We start from the raw sequence: 15,514 nt of genomic DNA, 5'->3' as shown, positions 1-15,514 counted from the left end.
CGTCTGGCTCCTCCAAGTTTCTTCCACCATTCTCCACTTGTGCCTCCCACCCCTCACTGGAACGTAGTAGTCTCTGTCCATATCATTTGCTACTGATAGTTTCCAGTGTATGGAGCTCCCTTCCGATAATGGATGTTTCCTTTCTCCAGTCTTTCTAGCCTCTTCAAGTCTCACTTTAAAAAATTACAAATCGCTGGGTATGGTGGCTCATGCCTGTAATCCAAGCACTTTGGAGGCCAAGGCGGGTGGATCACCTGAGGTTGGGAGTTCAAGACCATCCTAACCAACATGATGAAACCACGTCTTTAAAAATAAATAAATAAATAAATAAATAATCACAAATCATCATTTTGAACACTTGAAGTATTTTTGAATGATTTTATTGGTTTTGAGCTAGGATTCAGTCAGTTTCTATAAAACTCAATGTTATCTGTAAGCTTGATGGGTCTTGGAGAGCCAAGGGTGGATATTTCACAGGTGCCACACACACACGGCTGACACTCAGGTGCACATTTACTCTGTCCTCTGCCTTGTCTTCCATTTATTTATAGAGTTGCTCATCCTCAATAAATGCATAGAATGTGATAGAAAAGAAGACTTTCGGCCGGGCACCATGGCTCACACCTGTAATCTCAGCACTTTGGGAGGCCAAGGTGGATGAATCACGTGAAGTCAGGAGTTCGAGAGCTGTCTGACCAATATGGTGAAACCCCATCTCTACTAAAAATGCAAAAATTAGCTGGGTGTGGCGGCATGCACCTGTAAATCTCAGCTACATGGGAGACTGAGGCAGGAGAATCGCTTGAACCCGGAAGTTGGAACTTGCTGTGGGCCGAGATCGCGCCGCTGCACTCCAGCCTGGGCAACAGGCATGAAACTCTGTCTCAGAAGGAAAAAAAAAGACATTCCAGGGTGCCTTGGCCTCACAAAGGGCATGAAACTTGTTTTGGGTGACTCAGAGAAAATTTGATCAGGTAATGGAAACAAAGGGAAGTCCTCTTCTTTGGGACAGAAATAGTGCAGTGGTTAAGAGTGTGGACCTGAGGATCAGGTTTCTGAGGCTGGAATAGAGCAATTAAAGTCAAGCCATTAAAGATGATTAAAATTTCAAGTGAGCCTTTTTTTTCTTTTAATGAAAAATAAAGCTATAAATTATAAAAATAACATTTCATCTCATCCAGTAGAACATAGATTATAATTGCAACTATGCGCTCATTCTTAGCATGAATAAAAATAAATCTCATGTGGATTTTTTGGCATAATTTTTAAACTAAAATTATATGATAGCATGGTACAACAGCCTTCACTTTGTCGATGATTTTCTAGCAGAAAGTCCTTGGCAAACATTAGAGTGCATCATTCATTTTTCCAAGGATGTCTCATGATTTTTCAGCATTTAAATCATTGGTTTTGTTTTGAAACCCACACCCTGTTATCATCCTTGTTGATTTCTTTTCTCTAAAAGTGAACCATTTTACCTAGTTGGTTAATTTTTTTTCATGCATTTCTAGCAATACTTCAATATTTTTATCAATTTCCTGGACTTCCACATCTTTTGAAGTAACTGCAAAGGTAATTTGTAATCAATTCGCATTGCATTGTTTTTTTTCTCTCTTTCTTTTTTTAATTTTTGAGACAGAGGTTCACTCTTGTTGCCCAGGCTGGAGTGAAATGGCACAATTTTGGCTCACTGCAACCTCCACCTCCTGGGTTCAAGCAAGTCTCCTGCCTCAGTCTCCCAAGCAGCTGAGATTACAGGCATGCACCACCACACCCAGCTAATTTCTTATTTTTAGTAGAGACGGGGTTTCACCATGTTGGTCAGGCTGGTCTTGAACTCCTAACCTCAGGTGATCCATCCACCTCGGCCTCCAAAAGTGCTGGGATTACAGGCACGAGCCACTGTGCCTGGCCTGTTTTGTTTTTCTGCTTTTTATTTTGAAATAGTTTTAGACTTACAGAAACCTGCAAAAACAATAGAGTTCCTGTATACCCTTTTCCCAGATGCCCCAAATGGTAACAACTTTCATAACCAGAGAACAATGATCAAGATTAGTACATCAACACTAGAATAGATAGATAGATAGATAGATGATAGATAGATAGATAGAAGATAGATAGATAGATGATAGATAGATAGATAGATAGATAGATAGATAGATAGATAGATAGATAATAGATTTTTTTAAAAAAACAGGGTCTTACTCCATTGCCCAGCCTGATGTGCAGTGGCACAATCTCGGCTCACCACCTCCCAGGCTCAGGCAATTCCCCCACATCAGCCACACGTCACCATGCCTGAATAATTTTTTGTATTTTTTTGTAGAGATGATTCTCATTATATTGCACAGGCTGGCCTCGAACTGCTGGCCTCAAGCAATCTTCCTGTCTTCACCTCCCAAAGTGCTAGGATTACAGGCATGAGCCACTGCGCCTGGCCACTGGTACATAATTTTTAACTGAACTACAGTCCTTATTCGAATCATACCCCTTGTGACACTAATATGATTTTCTGTTTCAAGATCCAATCCAGGTCCCAGTTGTGTTGAGTTGTTGTGTCTCCTTTGTCTCTCTCAATCTGTGACAGTTCCCAGGCTTTCCTTATCCTTCATGACTTTGGCATTTTGGAAGACTATGGGCCAGTTATTTTGTATACTATCTCTCCATGTGGGTATTTCTGACATGTTCCCATGACTAGATTGGGGTTACAGATTTTTTGTAAGACCACAGAAGTGATGTTGTGTCCTCCTCTGCACATGCTGTCTGGAGGCACACAGTGTTGCTACATTTTACCACTGACAATGGTAACTGTCAGCTGGGTTTCTCCACTGTAAAGTTACTGTTTTTCTCCTTGTTATTAATGAATATCTTTTTTTTTTTTTTTTTTTGAGATGGAGTCTTGCTCTGTTGCCCAGACTGAGGTGCAGTGGCATGATCTCAGCTCACTGCAACCTCCGCCTCCTAGGTTCAAGCAATTCTCCTGCTTTAGCCTCCCAAGTAGCTGGGACTACAGGTGCCTGCCACCATGACCAGCAAATTTTTTGTATTTTTAACATCACCGTGTTAGCCAGGATGATCTCAATCTCTTGACCTCGGATCTCCTGACCTCACAATCCACCCGCCTCAGCCTCCCAAAGTGCTGGGATTACAGGCGTGAGCCACCACACCTGGCCAATTAATGAATATCTTGAGAGAGTTACTTTGAGAGTATAAAGTAGGCAAGTATCCTATTTTTCCTTAAATTTTCATTCTCTAATACATAAATGTTAAAGAAATGAGGGCAATGGAAAATCACCACTTGCCAAACACCACAGTAATAATTGTTGCATGTGATGTGCAGGTGGCTCTTGCATGCAGCACTTATTACCATGGTGTTTGGCAAATGGTGACTTTCCATTTCCCTCATTCCTTCTACATTTGTTTTGTTGTTGTTGTTTGTTTTGTTCTGGTTAGAGACAGGGTGTCATGCTGTCACTCAGGCTGGAGTACAGTGGCATAATCATAGCTTACTGCAGCCTCAAACTTCTGGGCTCAAGTGATCCTCCCATCTCAGCCTCCCAAGTAGCTAAGACTACAGGTGGGTGCCACCACCTGGCTAATTTTTCTTTTTTTCTAGAGACAGGCTATGTTGTTCAGGCTAGAATTGAACTGGGCTCAAACAATCTTCCTGCCTTGGCCTACCAAGGCAAGTGGCCTGCTGGGATTTCATAGGTGTGAACCAGCATGTCCAGCCTTCTACATATGTTCATTGAAATTTGGATTTTGAAGACTTAGTACAAAAAATGAATGTAAAATAGCTTATTAACAATTTTATATTGATTGCATATTGAAATGCCAGTTTTTAAGATGTATTTGGTTAAGCAAAATATGTTACTAAAATTAATGATCATGCCACTGCACGCTAGCCTGGCCAATGAAGCCAGATCCTGTCTCAAAAAAAAAAAAAAAAAAAATTAGGCCAGGCATGATGGCTCACACCTGTAATCCCAGCACTTTGGGAGACCAAGGTGGGCAGATCGTGAGGTCAAAAGATTGAGACAATCCTGGCCAACATGGTAAAACCCTGTCTCTACTAAAATTACAAAAATTAGCTGGGCATGGTGGCAGGTGCCTGTAGTCCCAGCTACTCAGGAAGCTAAGGCAGGAGAATTGCTTGAACCTGGGAGGTGGAGGTTTTAGTGAGTTGAGATCACGCCACTGTACTCCAGTCTGGCGACAGTGAGACTCCATCTCAAAAAATAAAAAAAATTTAGCTTTCCTTGTTTCTTTTTACTGTTTATAATCTGGCTACTAGAAAGCTCAGAATTACATCTGTGGCCCACATTTGTGGCTCACATTCTATTTGTATAGGACAACACTGTTCTAAGGACTCAGATAGTAAACTCTTGTGCCTATTTCATAGGATTATTGTGAGAATTAAATTTGAATCTTATATAAAATATTTGGCATGGTGCCTAGCACATAATAACTGCTCAATGAAAGTTAGCAATTAGTACTAAGATACGAAAGGACAGCCACTCTTAAGAACTCTTGACCGTTCTCAGGGGAACCAAAGTGTTTTCATTAAGAATATCAGATGATCAGGATTACCTTAAGAGGAGGATTGCTGAAGACTCTGAGCTCCTCCTCAGACCTGGAGGCTTTGTGTCATAGTTGAAAGCCAGTGGATGGCTGGACGCAGTGGCTCATCCCTGTAATCCCAGCACTTTGGGAGGCCGAGGCTTGAGGATCACTTGAGGCCAGGAATTCGAGACCAGTCTGGCCATCATGACAAAACCCTGTCTCTACTGAAAATACAAAAATTAGCTGGGCGTGGTGGCCAACACCTGTAATCTCAGCTGAGACTGAGGCAGGATAATCACTTGAACCCAGGAGGCAGAGGTTGCAGTGAGCCAAAAGGGCACCACTGCACTCCAGCCTAGACAACAGAGCGAGACTCTGTCCCCCCCAAAAAAAAAGGAAAGCCAGAGGAGAAAAAACAAAACTTGCTTATAGAAACCTAGGTGGGTCATTGATTTAAAATGGGAAATTGAAGAAGAGGATAGAGGGAAGAGCACACAGTAACACAGCCTGTCAGGAGGGCAAAGATGCATTTGCCTCATGGGACTGATGCCTAAGTGAAAAGACCTTTGTGTTGAATGGATGGGGAACCACGCTAGGCTTTCAGTTAGCAGTGATGGATGTCTGCTTAAAAGACCTGTCTTTATTCTGCATCAGGCCTACAGGTAAGGCCACCTGGTGCTTTACCTTATTCTTTGGGCATAACCGATTAGCTGCCAGGCTGAGGCCAGGGACCAGAATGTGCTTTTCCAATTATCAGTATCCAGTATATTCTTTTCCTGATGACAGCTAAGACACAAGCCCAATTCCCTTGATCTAACAATTGGCAGTGCTAGTACAGAGGATCTGTTATTTCATCCCAGAAGTTATTTGGGCTACAGCCAAAAAATGTGAAAAAACTATGGACTGATCAACATTCCAGATAAGTCTGTCTAAAGATACATGAATAATTACTAAAATTACTGTGTTACTGAATGACTTACACAGTCTTTAGCACATACTAGGCATGTTCACAGTGCTTTCCTTATAATAAGTCATTTAATCTTCATGTCAACTCCATGAAGTAGACATGATCATCATTCCTATTTTACGGATAAGAACACAGAGGCACAGAGAGGTTACATAACTTTTCCAAGATCACACAGCTAGTTGGTAGCAGACAGGAGTCAAACCCAGGTTGTCTGGCTTTAGAGTCCATGCCCTTAACTCCAACTCATACTGCCTCTGTATGTGACTTACCTCCTTCCTAATAAAGGAGATAAATCATTAGTTTTGCATTTGGGATTCTTAAATTGAGGCTTATGGAGATTTTGGCTCACCTTAATGGGTGATTGCCTACCTTTCTGCCAATGGGTAGAACTCCACTTTTTCAGAGAGGGAAATTGAGATGCAGAATGAAGTGTCAGGTTCTGTGATTTGCTTGAAGCCTTAGACAGTTGCTTTTAAGGCAGAGAATTGATTCACTGAAAGGATAGAGGACCTTCCACCCTGGCTGTCCTTGGCTCTAAAGAGTGAATCGGTTCAGCTGAGTGGATATGTCTCTCTCTAGTTCTTTGGTTGTCTGAGTTTTGTGTATTATCATTTGCTAAAGATATGGCAATGTGCTCTTTGCTTGGGTTTGCAGCTAGGAGACCTGTGTGTGTTTTCCCACTTCCCCCAGGAATGCGGCCAGAAAAAGCAATGACATCCAGGAGCCATCTGGGAATGCTTCCCAGACCTGTTCTAAATTGGGGCACAGAGCCAGCTGCACACTCCCGAGCTTCAGAGTTCACCTGGATTAGACTCACTGCAGAGGGGCTGTCATCAAGAATGATTTTTCTGGGGTCCCAGCTGTCCGGCTTTTGGTGGGTGATCCTCTTGGAGGGAAGTAGCCGTGATGTAGCTCTGAGCTCCGTGGGTAGGGGGCAGAGATGAGGAGCAGCTCTGCCTTTGCCACTGCCAGCCTCTGGAAGCGTGGGCACATGCCCGACTCAGATTGCTTCCAGACTCCTTTGGCCTACTGAGAAATGGGGAATAATGGCACCTAAGCTCATGTGACATTAGCCAAGCTTGCAGACATACTCAAACTACCGGAGAGATCTACAGAAGCAGCAAGAACCTCTTGAAATATTTTCATTATGTTTATTTAAGCGATGGAATCGTATGAGTCAGACTGAACACTCAAGCAGGGATAGGATCATTGAGGAGAGTTTAATTGGCAAAGGTGTGGACAAGTTAAGAGAAGCCAAAACAATAACAAAGCCTGCCACATCTAGCGACGGCAGAAGCTGTAACTTCCACAGGCTAGCACCAGCAGGAGGAGGAGTCCCTGCAGACAGAGGGCCCGTGAGAGTGGCAGGCTAACGAGCCCCCTGGTAGGAGCTATGACCTTAGGTAGTGGGGCATGGCTGTCAACCTGCAGCCCAGGGGAGGGCAGGGGTAGGGGAGGATTCATATCTGCCCCTTGCTCTCCTTCCTCCAGTCTCTGGCCGGTGGTACCCATTGGTCAAACCCAACCAGAAGACAGAAGTCAAAGAAACATAACAGGAGGTCAGCCTCCTGGGGCATAGGGCAGGGTAGAAAATAGAGGGCTAGCAGAAACCATTCCACAGAAAAGCCATGCAGTATGAGGATTTTAGGCTCCTGGGCTTGGATACTTTTTTTAAGATCTCACTCTATGAAAAGCCAGTTATGGCTTTTATACATGGCCAAAGAGAAGAAATCAATTGAAGAACAATTTCTACTTCTTGTTACAAGAATAAAATACGTTATTGGTCCTTTTGCCAAATCAAGAAATCCAGAAGTAATTCAAAGTCAGGGCTTCATCATCATCACCATCATTAAAAATATAGATATTCTCTACTTTTGTCGGGACTAAGCAATTAACTAAATGGAATGTGTATATTTCCCCCCATTATCCTCACCATAACCCTATAATGTTATTGCCAGTCATCCATTTATTCAGTAACTATTTTCTGACTATCTGTCCTGTGCCAGGCTCTGTGTCAGGTACTGAAGATCATTTTTCTGAATCAGATGAACAAAGATTTTTCTATCATGAAGTCTTCAGTCTCACCACACAAGCAAGTATGAAACAAACGTTTTCAAAAAATTAAGAGCATTTGAGATAAGAGCTTTAAAATAAAAGTGGAAGCCAGGGTTGGTGACTCTTGCCTGTAATCTCAGCACTTTGGGAGGCCAAGATGGGTGGATCACTGGAGCCCAGGAGTTCGAGACCTGCCTGGGCAACATGGTGCAAACCCTGTCTCTACAAAAAATACAAAAATTAGCCAAGTGTGATGGTGTGTGCCTGTAGTCCCAGCAACTTGGAAGGCTGAGGTGGGAGGATCGCTTGAGCCCAGCTGGCCAAGGTTGCAGTGAGCCATGATCATGCCACTGCACTCCAGCCTAGACAACAGAGCAAGACCTTATCTCTAAATAAATCAATAATAAAATGGAACACCTGAGGCAGTGGCTCATATCTGTAATCTCACTACTTTAGGAGGCTGAGGCGAGGATTGCTTAAGCCCAAGAGTTCAAGACTAGCCTGGATGACACAGTGAGACTCTGTCTCTATGAAAAAAAATTTCAAAAGAAATTAATTGGGTGTGATGATGTGTGTCTGCAGTTCTAGCTACTCGGGATAATGAGTCAGGGGAATCCCTTGAGCCCAGGAGTTCAAGGCTGCAGTGGGCTATGACTGTGCCACTGCACTCCAGCCTAAGACCCTGCCTATAATATAAATAAACAAATAAAACTAAATGAAAGTAAGCAGTGTTCTGAAACAGGGCACCTGACCTAAACTGGGAGAAAGAGAAGGCTCCCTGGAGGAAATGAGGTTTACGCAAAGTCCTACAGACTAAGTAGGAATTGACAAGTCGAAAAAGAAAAAAGAGCCTCCAAGGCAAACAAAGTATTCCCAGTTCTGCGGCGTGGAAGAGCAGAGAGCACTGGAGAAATGGAAAGGCAGACAGCGCGGTTGGACTTGGCCCTGGAGGCGTACACAAGATGAGGGTGGAGAGGTGGACGGGCTAATCACATGGAGCCACACAGGCTGGGCTAGGGATGCTGCATTTTATCCCAAGCATGATGTTTGTGCTCCTACGCGTTTCCAAGGATGGTGATAAGACGTTTTAAAAAGATGCCTGAGAACAGAATACAAGGTTTGGTGCAGGATGCATTCAGGAGGTTTTTGCACCTTTTCCTGTAAAAGAACAGCTAGTAAATATTTTCAGCTTTATAGGCCTCACGGACTCTGTTGCAACAACTCAGCTGTGCTCCTACAGTGCATGCAGCCATAGACAGTCCATAAATGAATGAGCACAGCTGTATTCCAATAAAACTTGTTTGCTGCCTGGCCGTGCTGGCTCACACCTGTAATCTAGCACTTTGGGAGGCCAAGGTGGGCCGATCACCTGAGGTCAGGAGTTTGAGACCAGCCTGGCCAACATAGTGAAAAGCCATCTCTACTAAAAATACAAAAATTAGCTGGGGTTGGTGGCCCGCACCTGTAATCCCAACTACACGGGAGGCTGAGGCAGGAGAATCTCTGGAACCCAGGTTGCAGAGGCTGCAGTGAGCCGAGATCGTATCAGTGCACTCCAGTCTGGGTGACAGAGCAAGACTCCATCTCAAAATCAAAAAAACAAACAAACAAACAAACCCCAACAACTTGTTTCCTGGAAAAAAAAAAAGCTTTGTTTTGAAATAAAAATTAAAGAAAAACACTTGTATTTACAGCAGAGTTTCACTATCTCAAAAAAAAAAAAAAAAAAAAGGAGGTGGGAGCTTATTCAGGGAAGACCTACTAACCTGAAGTTGGGAAGTTAAGGAGCTCCTATCTGAATTTTTTGTTGTTGTTGAGATGGAGTCTTACTCTGTCACCCAGGCTGGAGGGCAGTGGCACGATCACAGCTCACTGCAACCTCCACATCCTGGGTTCAAGCGATTCTCCTGCCTCAGCCTCCTGAGTAGCTGGGATTACAGTCACGTGTCACCATGCCTGGCTAATTTTTGTATTTTTAAAATGTTTATAATAAATCTCTTGATTGCAGACATGTATGGTTGTTTGGTAGAATTCAGAAACATTGCAGTAATGGCAGTTTTTTCAATTGGTGTGAAGTCCTCAATAATTATATATAAAATTGCTGTCAAACCAGTAAGACTGCATTTATGCATCCATCATTTTCAGGATTGTTCGTAACCTGGGCATATTTTCCCCAAATAACTTTGCCTCCTTGCATCACAAGGCCCAATTCGCTCACATTTACCTCAATGACAGTACCATTGGTAATAACACCCAAAATCGTATACGATGGGGATGAGGGATTCTTCTTTACACCAAGCATTGGTAGGCAAAAGGTGGCTTTCAGTTCAGGATGTGTCACATGGGCTTTCTTGAAACGCAAGCCCAGTGGCCAAATGAATCTTTCTTTCTTTCTTTTTTTTTTTTTTTTTTTTTTTTGAGACAGAGTTTCGCTCGTTACCCAGGCTGGAGTGCAATGGCGCGATCTCGGCTCACCGCAACCCAACCTCCGCCTCCTGGGTTCAGGCAATTCTCCTGCCTCAGCCTCCTGAGTAGCTGGGATTACAGGCATGCGCCACCATGCCCAGCTCATTTTTTGTAGTTTTAGTAGAGACGGGGTTTCACCATGTTGACCAGTATGGTCTCAATCTGTTGACCTCGTGATCCACCCGCCTCGGCCTCCCAAAGCGCTGGGATTACAGGCGTGAGCCACCGCGCCCGGCGAATCTTTCATATTTAGGTGGTTTTCTTGTAAATCCATCTCCAACAAAGCAGACTTTAGTAACCATCCTCTTTCATGCCTTCTTCTTTCTCTTTCCTATTCGGATAGCTTTTAATACTTCTGTTTCTCCCTGGGCACAGACTTTAGGCAGAGGGACTTCCCGTGTTCCTGCCTTCTCTTTTCGTTTCTGTTTAATCATATTGGAAAGTACTTTAGCTCAAGATCGTCCCTCTCTGTTCAGCAGAGAGGCAGGTCCTGCTCCCTGTGGAGTCTTCTCATTCTTTTGTTTGGTGTTTCTCTTTTCATGTATCTTGACAGTCTTTTTCATTTGTATTTTCTCAGCCTGGCGCTGTTTATGGTAAAGCTTAGCCTTCAGACCAATCATTTTCTTTGCTTTCTTTGAACGTTCATGAGCCTCTCGACTTTCCTTCTTTCTCTTTTCCTCATTGTAATCCAAATGGTATCCATAGCGTTTACACTGTAATTCAATATATTCGTTCTGTGGCATGGTGATGGCCACAGAGCCACCAGGAGTGGCCCCTGGGGTGCGAAAACGCTCTAAATTTTCAGATCTCAGAGACCCACAAGCCAACACCACGCAGGCTGTGACAGGAAAGGTAATTTTGTATTTTTAGTAGAGATGGGGTTTCACCATGGTGGCCAGGCTGGTCTTGAACTCCTGACCTCATGATCTCCCCGCCTTGGTCTCCCAAAGTGCTGGGATTACAGGCATGAGCCACTGTGACCGGCCTTATCTGGGAATTTTAAAATAAGGTCATTTTCAAATAAGAAGAGGGTAAGAAAAACGTAATACAAGAGGAGTCAGAAATTTGACATTGTGCAAAGCTTTGAAATATTTATTGCATACATGGGAGAATGGGTTGATTAGGGAAACAGTTACTGGACAACCAGGGCAACCAGGAATTCACCATCTACCCAGGTACATATTTTTTTCCATCAGTGCTTTAACTTCAAGGTACAAGCCCAGGGAGGTTAGGTTTCATCCTGGATTGCAGTTCTCCAAGTAGATGCAATCAAGGCACAAGAGAATTTAGAAAAGAAAGTGAGGGAAATGGTAGGTCATGGAATATACGGGGATGGGAGTCCCTACACCACTCCTGACCTTAAGTTGTAACGTAATGTATGTTGTGATCAAATAAACGGACTAACTAGAGAGAGCTGCAGGGGACGCCACGTCTTCATTGGAGGTTGAAGATCTAGAGATGGGAAGGAAGAGGAAATGGGATACTTGTTAATTACGGAGAGGGAGTGCTAGCTGGCACAAGGGTTTGGGAGGCAGTGTGGGAGAGGAGACTGCATCAAGGTCGAGGCAGAGCATTATGGAGATGAGAACAAAGCAGGTGATGCAGAAGCAAAGGCGTGCAGCAGGCATGGACCAACAAAAACATCGCCAGTGTCTCTTGGAGGCTGTTGAGCACCCCGCCTTCCAGTGCTCCGTGGAGGTGTAGAAATTAGAAAGTATGTATCCAGTGCTGCCAGACGTGCCTCTGCTCATCGTCTGTGCAGTGTTGACAGCTGCGTGTTGCTTGGTGGCTTTTTTGTGGTCATTCGCGAGGGAAGGAGGGAGGTGGGCAGGGCAGGCAGCCGCAGCATGGCATCATGGGGTTCTGTGTCTGGATGCAGCCTGCCCAAGGTCAAGCCCACAGTCATTGGCAAAGCCCAGGCTGATCTCTAACGCTTGTGCTGTTAGTCGCTATTGCTACACTCCCCTCTGCTGATCAGCGCCCAGACCTTCCAGGATGTCTTCTGCATTCTAAGTGCTCTGTCAGAGAACCAGGGCCAGGGATAGGGTGACGCAAGAGAGGAAGCTAGGGACAAACTGAAGGACAGTGAGATGGAAGGAATGAGTTCTAGCATTTGACAGCAGAGTAGAGAAATTATAGTTAACAATTATTTATTGTATATTTCAAAATAGCTACAATGATTATATTGTCCTCAACACAAAGAAAAGAGAAATGTTTGAGGTGATCAATATCCCATTTAACCCAATCTGATCATTACACATTGCATACAGGTATAAAAATATGACGTGTACCCCCCAAGTATGTACAATTATGATATATCGATTTTTAAAAATGTGAGAAGGTACTCATTCCCAGTGGTATGCACCCACTCTCAGGGCTGACCTTGAAAGTGGGGTCCCCCTTAAATTTTATGCACTAGCACTTCCCTTGCCTTGCCCTGGTTCTGACCCAGCAAAGAATTGTAATAGGAAGTGGTGTCTATAGGACAATTCACTTTGATTTTACATAAAGGTTTGTCAATTAACAATTCCAGAAAACAGGTACCTTTTTTTTTTAGGAGATTGTGAGCCCTTGTTGGGAAAAAAAATTACATGTCTCCAATAATTCTCAAACTTTGCTATATGCCATTCCACATTACTGCATTTTTTGTGGACTCTTTTGATCTCTAAAAGCACTATCTTGCAGATTCATGCAGAGATACAATATTGATAAGCCCCATGACATCCTGACTGATAGTACATACCTCAAAAGACTTTAATAAGAAAAACATCATTCTTTGAGGAGCATTTGGAATTTATCATAAGGAATTAATTTATAAGTCTGCTACCTTCATTGGAGAATATTTCCTCTACCAGGGTATAAAGCAGAGATATGTGTGTACCCTTCAATGACAGGGAACAAGAATGACATCAGTCCTTGAAGTCAGTCTCCTTCTTCAGAGCTCATCCTGAGACATGGCATCTTGACTGTGAAAACCAGGCATTGGATATTATGCGAGAGATAGAATTAGCATAGCCAAAATGATGGGCAGAAAGTAAGGTCACCTGATCCTACAGGGTCTTTCTTCACCATCTTTCTTTTTTTTTTTTTGAGATGGGGTCTCACTCTGTTGCCCAGGCTGGAGTGCAATTGCACGGTCTCGGCTCAGTGCAACCTCCGCCTCCCAGATTCAAGCAATTCTCCTGCCTCAGCCTCCTGAGTATCTGAGATTACAGGCACCTGCCACCATGCCCAGCTAATCTTTACATTTTTAGTAGAGACGGGGTTTCACCTTGTTGGCCAGGCTGGTCTCGAACTCCTGACCTCATGATCTGCCCTCCTCGACCTCCCAAAGTGCTGGGATTACAGGCATGAGCCACCATGCATGCCTAGCCTCTTTGCCATCTTTCTAAAATACATGCTGTGTCTCCATTAAGAGTGCTTCTGCTGGGCATGGTGGCTCACGCCTGTGATCCCAGCACTTTGGGGGGCCAAGGTGGGCAGATCATGAGGACAGGAGTTCACGACCAGCCTGGTCAACATAGTAGAACCTCGTCTCTACAAAAGATACAAAAAATTAGCCAGGTGTAGCGGCGGGCATCTGTAGTCCCAGCTTCTTGGGAGGCTGAGGCAGGAGAATTCGCTTGAACCTGGGAGGCAGAGCTTGCAGTGAGCCAAGATCACGCCATTGCACTCCAGCCTGGGTGACAAGGTGAGACTCTGTCAAAAAAAAGAGTGCTTCCTAGGTGAGTCACAGAACCAACCTGAGCAAAGTGATTCCTACGATGTCGCCTTTGGGCTCTTGAATTCTGGGATCTTGTCATCTCCTGTGTGGCCTTCATTCTTTGGTTTCTTCTTTCTTTATTTCCAGGTGGTCCAATGAGGTAGATTACAAGAGCAAATTATTTAAAAGCAGTTTAGGTTATATGCTTGGTTGATAAGTGCACAGTGAAGCAGAAAAGATGATTCACTTCCCCCTAGATTCACACAAAAAAACAACAGATAGAGAAAATGGGCACTGAAACTTTTTTTGCGGCGTTCTATTAACTAGAAATGAGAGCGACCCTGTGACTTAAATAAAGGACAACCAAGAGCACTATTCTCTGCTTTGTTTTTTTCCAAGAAATAGTTCAATTGGGAAGCCATTCCAATGGATAATTAGAAAGGAGGCAGTTGTCAGCATTTGCTAAAATTGAAATAATAATAAACATTCTTATATATCTCCAAATAGACAAAGACTTTGTTTTTACCAAATCTGGCTTTTTCAAGTCTGCCCTAGCATTTCCCCCAAGGTTGTACTTTCTGTGGATTTCGCCGGTGCTCTTGAGAGCAGCAGAGATGCAAAATGCATTTTTTTGTTTGGCTCACTAATTCATACATCATGCAAATTAGTTGTGAATGATGATTTATCAACAGCCTTATCAACCACACTTGGTAATTCTCTCTGTACATTGAGAATAAATGTAAACCATCTTATTCATGTACATTTTATGACAAATTGTCGTTCCAAGAGCTGTTGCTCTCACATTCTCTCATTTGAAGAGAACTTTAAACTTTTCCAAAGTACTTTCCCATCTTGCTGTGGACACAAGATCCTAACAGACTTTTAGAGATAGGTATTAATATCCCCATTTTATAGAGAGGTGCTCAAATTATACTGTGTTATTGTGATTGGTCATAGAACGCAGCACTGCGTCTTTGTTGGTTTTTTTAGGCTGGGTATCACTTAGCTGACTTTTAGTTCCGTGTTCATGTTAGCTATACCAATAAAGTCAGGTGCTAAGATAGGCAAAAGAAGTATTATTTAAAAAAAAAAGGCCGGGCACAGTGGCTCACGCCTGTAATCCCAGCACTTTGGGAGGCCAAGGCGGGTGGATCACGAGGTCAAGAGATCGAGACCATCCTGGTCAACATGGTGAAACCCCGTCTCTACTAAAAATACAAAAAATTAGCTGGGCATGGTGGTGCGTGCCTGTAATCCCAGCTACTCAGGAGGCTGAGGCAGGAGAATTGCCTGAACCCAGGAGGCGGAGGTTGCGGTGAGCCGAGGTCGCGCCATTGCACAGCCTAGGTAACAACAGCGAAACTCCGTCTCAAAAAAAAAAAAAAAAAAAAAAAAAAAAGGGAAAAAACCCTCTCAAAAAAAAAAAAAAAAAAAAAAAAAACCAGGGCTGGGTACAGTGGCTCACTTCTGTTATCCCGACACTGGGAAGTTGAGGTAGGAGGATTGCTTGAACCCAAGAGTTTGAGACCAGCCTTGGCAACATACTGAGATCCCTTCTCTACAAATAATAAAATCTGAGCCAAGAGTGTGGAATGCACCTGTAGTCCCAACTACTTGGGAGGCTGAGGTGAGAGGATCGCTTGAGCCTGGGAGGTTGAGGCTGCAGTGAGCCGTGATCACACCACCGCACTCCAGCCTGGGTGACACAGTGAGAACTTGTCTCAAAAAACCAACTAACCAACCAACAAAAAACCCCAAAG

The 15,514-nt window shown here is 43.7% G+C and overlaps 1 pseudogene; it reads right to left on the bottom strand.

Annotated features, from left to right (window-relative positions):
- Nucleotides 1–9,564: 9,564 nt before the first annotated feature.
- LOC108303018 lies at nucleotides 9,565–10,809 on the bottom strand (annotated as a pseudogene).
- Between the last annotated feature and the right edge of the window lie 4,705 nt (nucleotides 10,810–15,514).

Source organism: Cebus imitator, unplaced genomic scaffold (genome assembly GCF_001604975.1).
Source record: "Cebus imitator isolate Cc_AM_T3 unplaced genomic scaffold, Cebus_imitator-1.0 Scaffold44, whole genome shotgun sequence".
NCBI classification, from domain to species: Eukaryota; Metazoa; Chordata; class Mammalia; order Primates; family Cebidae; genus Cebus; species Cebus imitator.
Note: the sequence above shows the minus strand (reverse complement) of the source record. Positions and strands in the feature narration are given on the sequence as shown.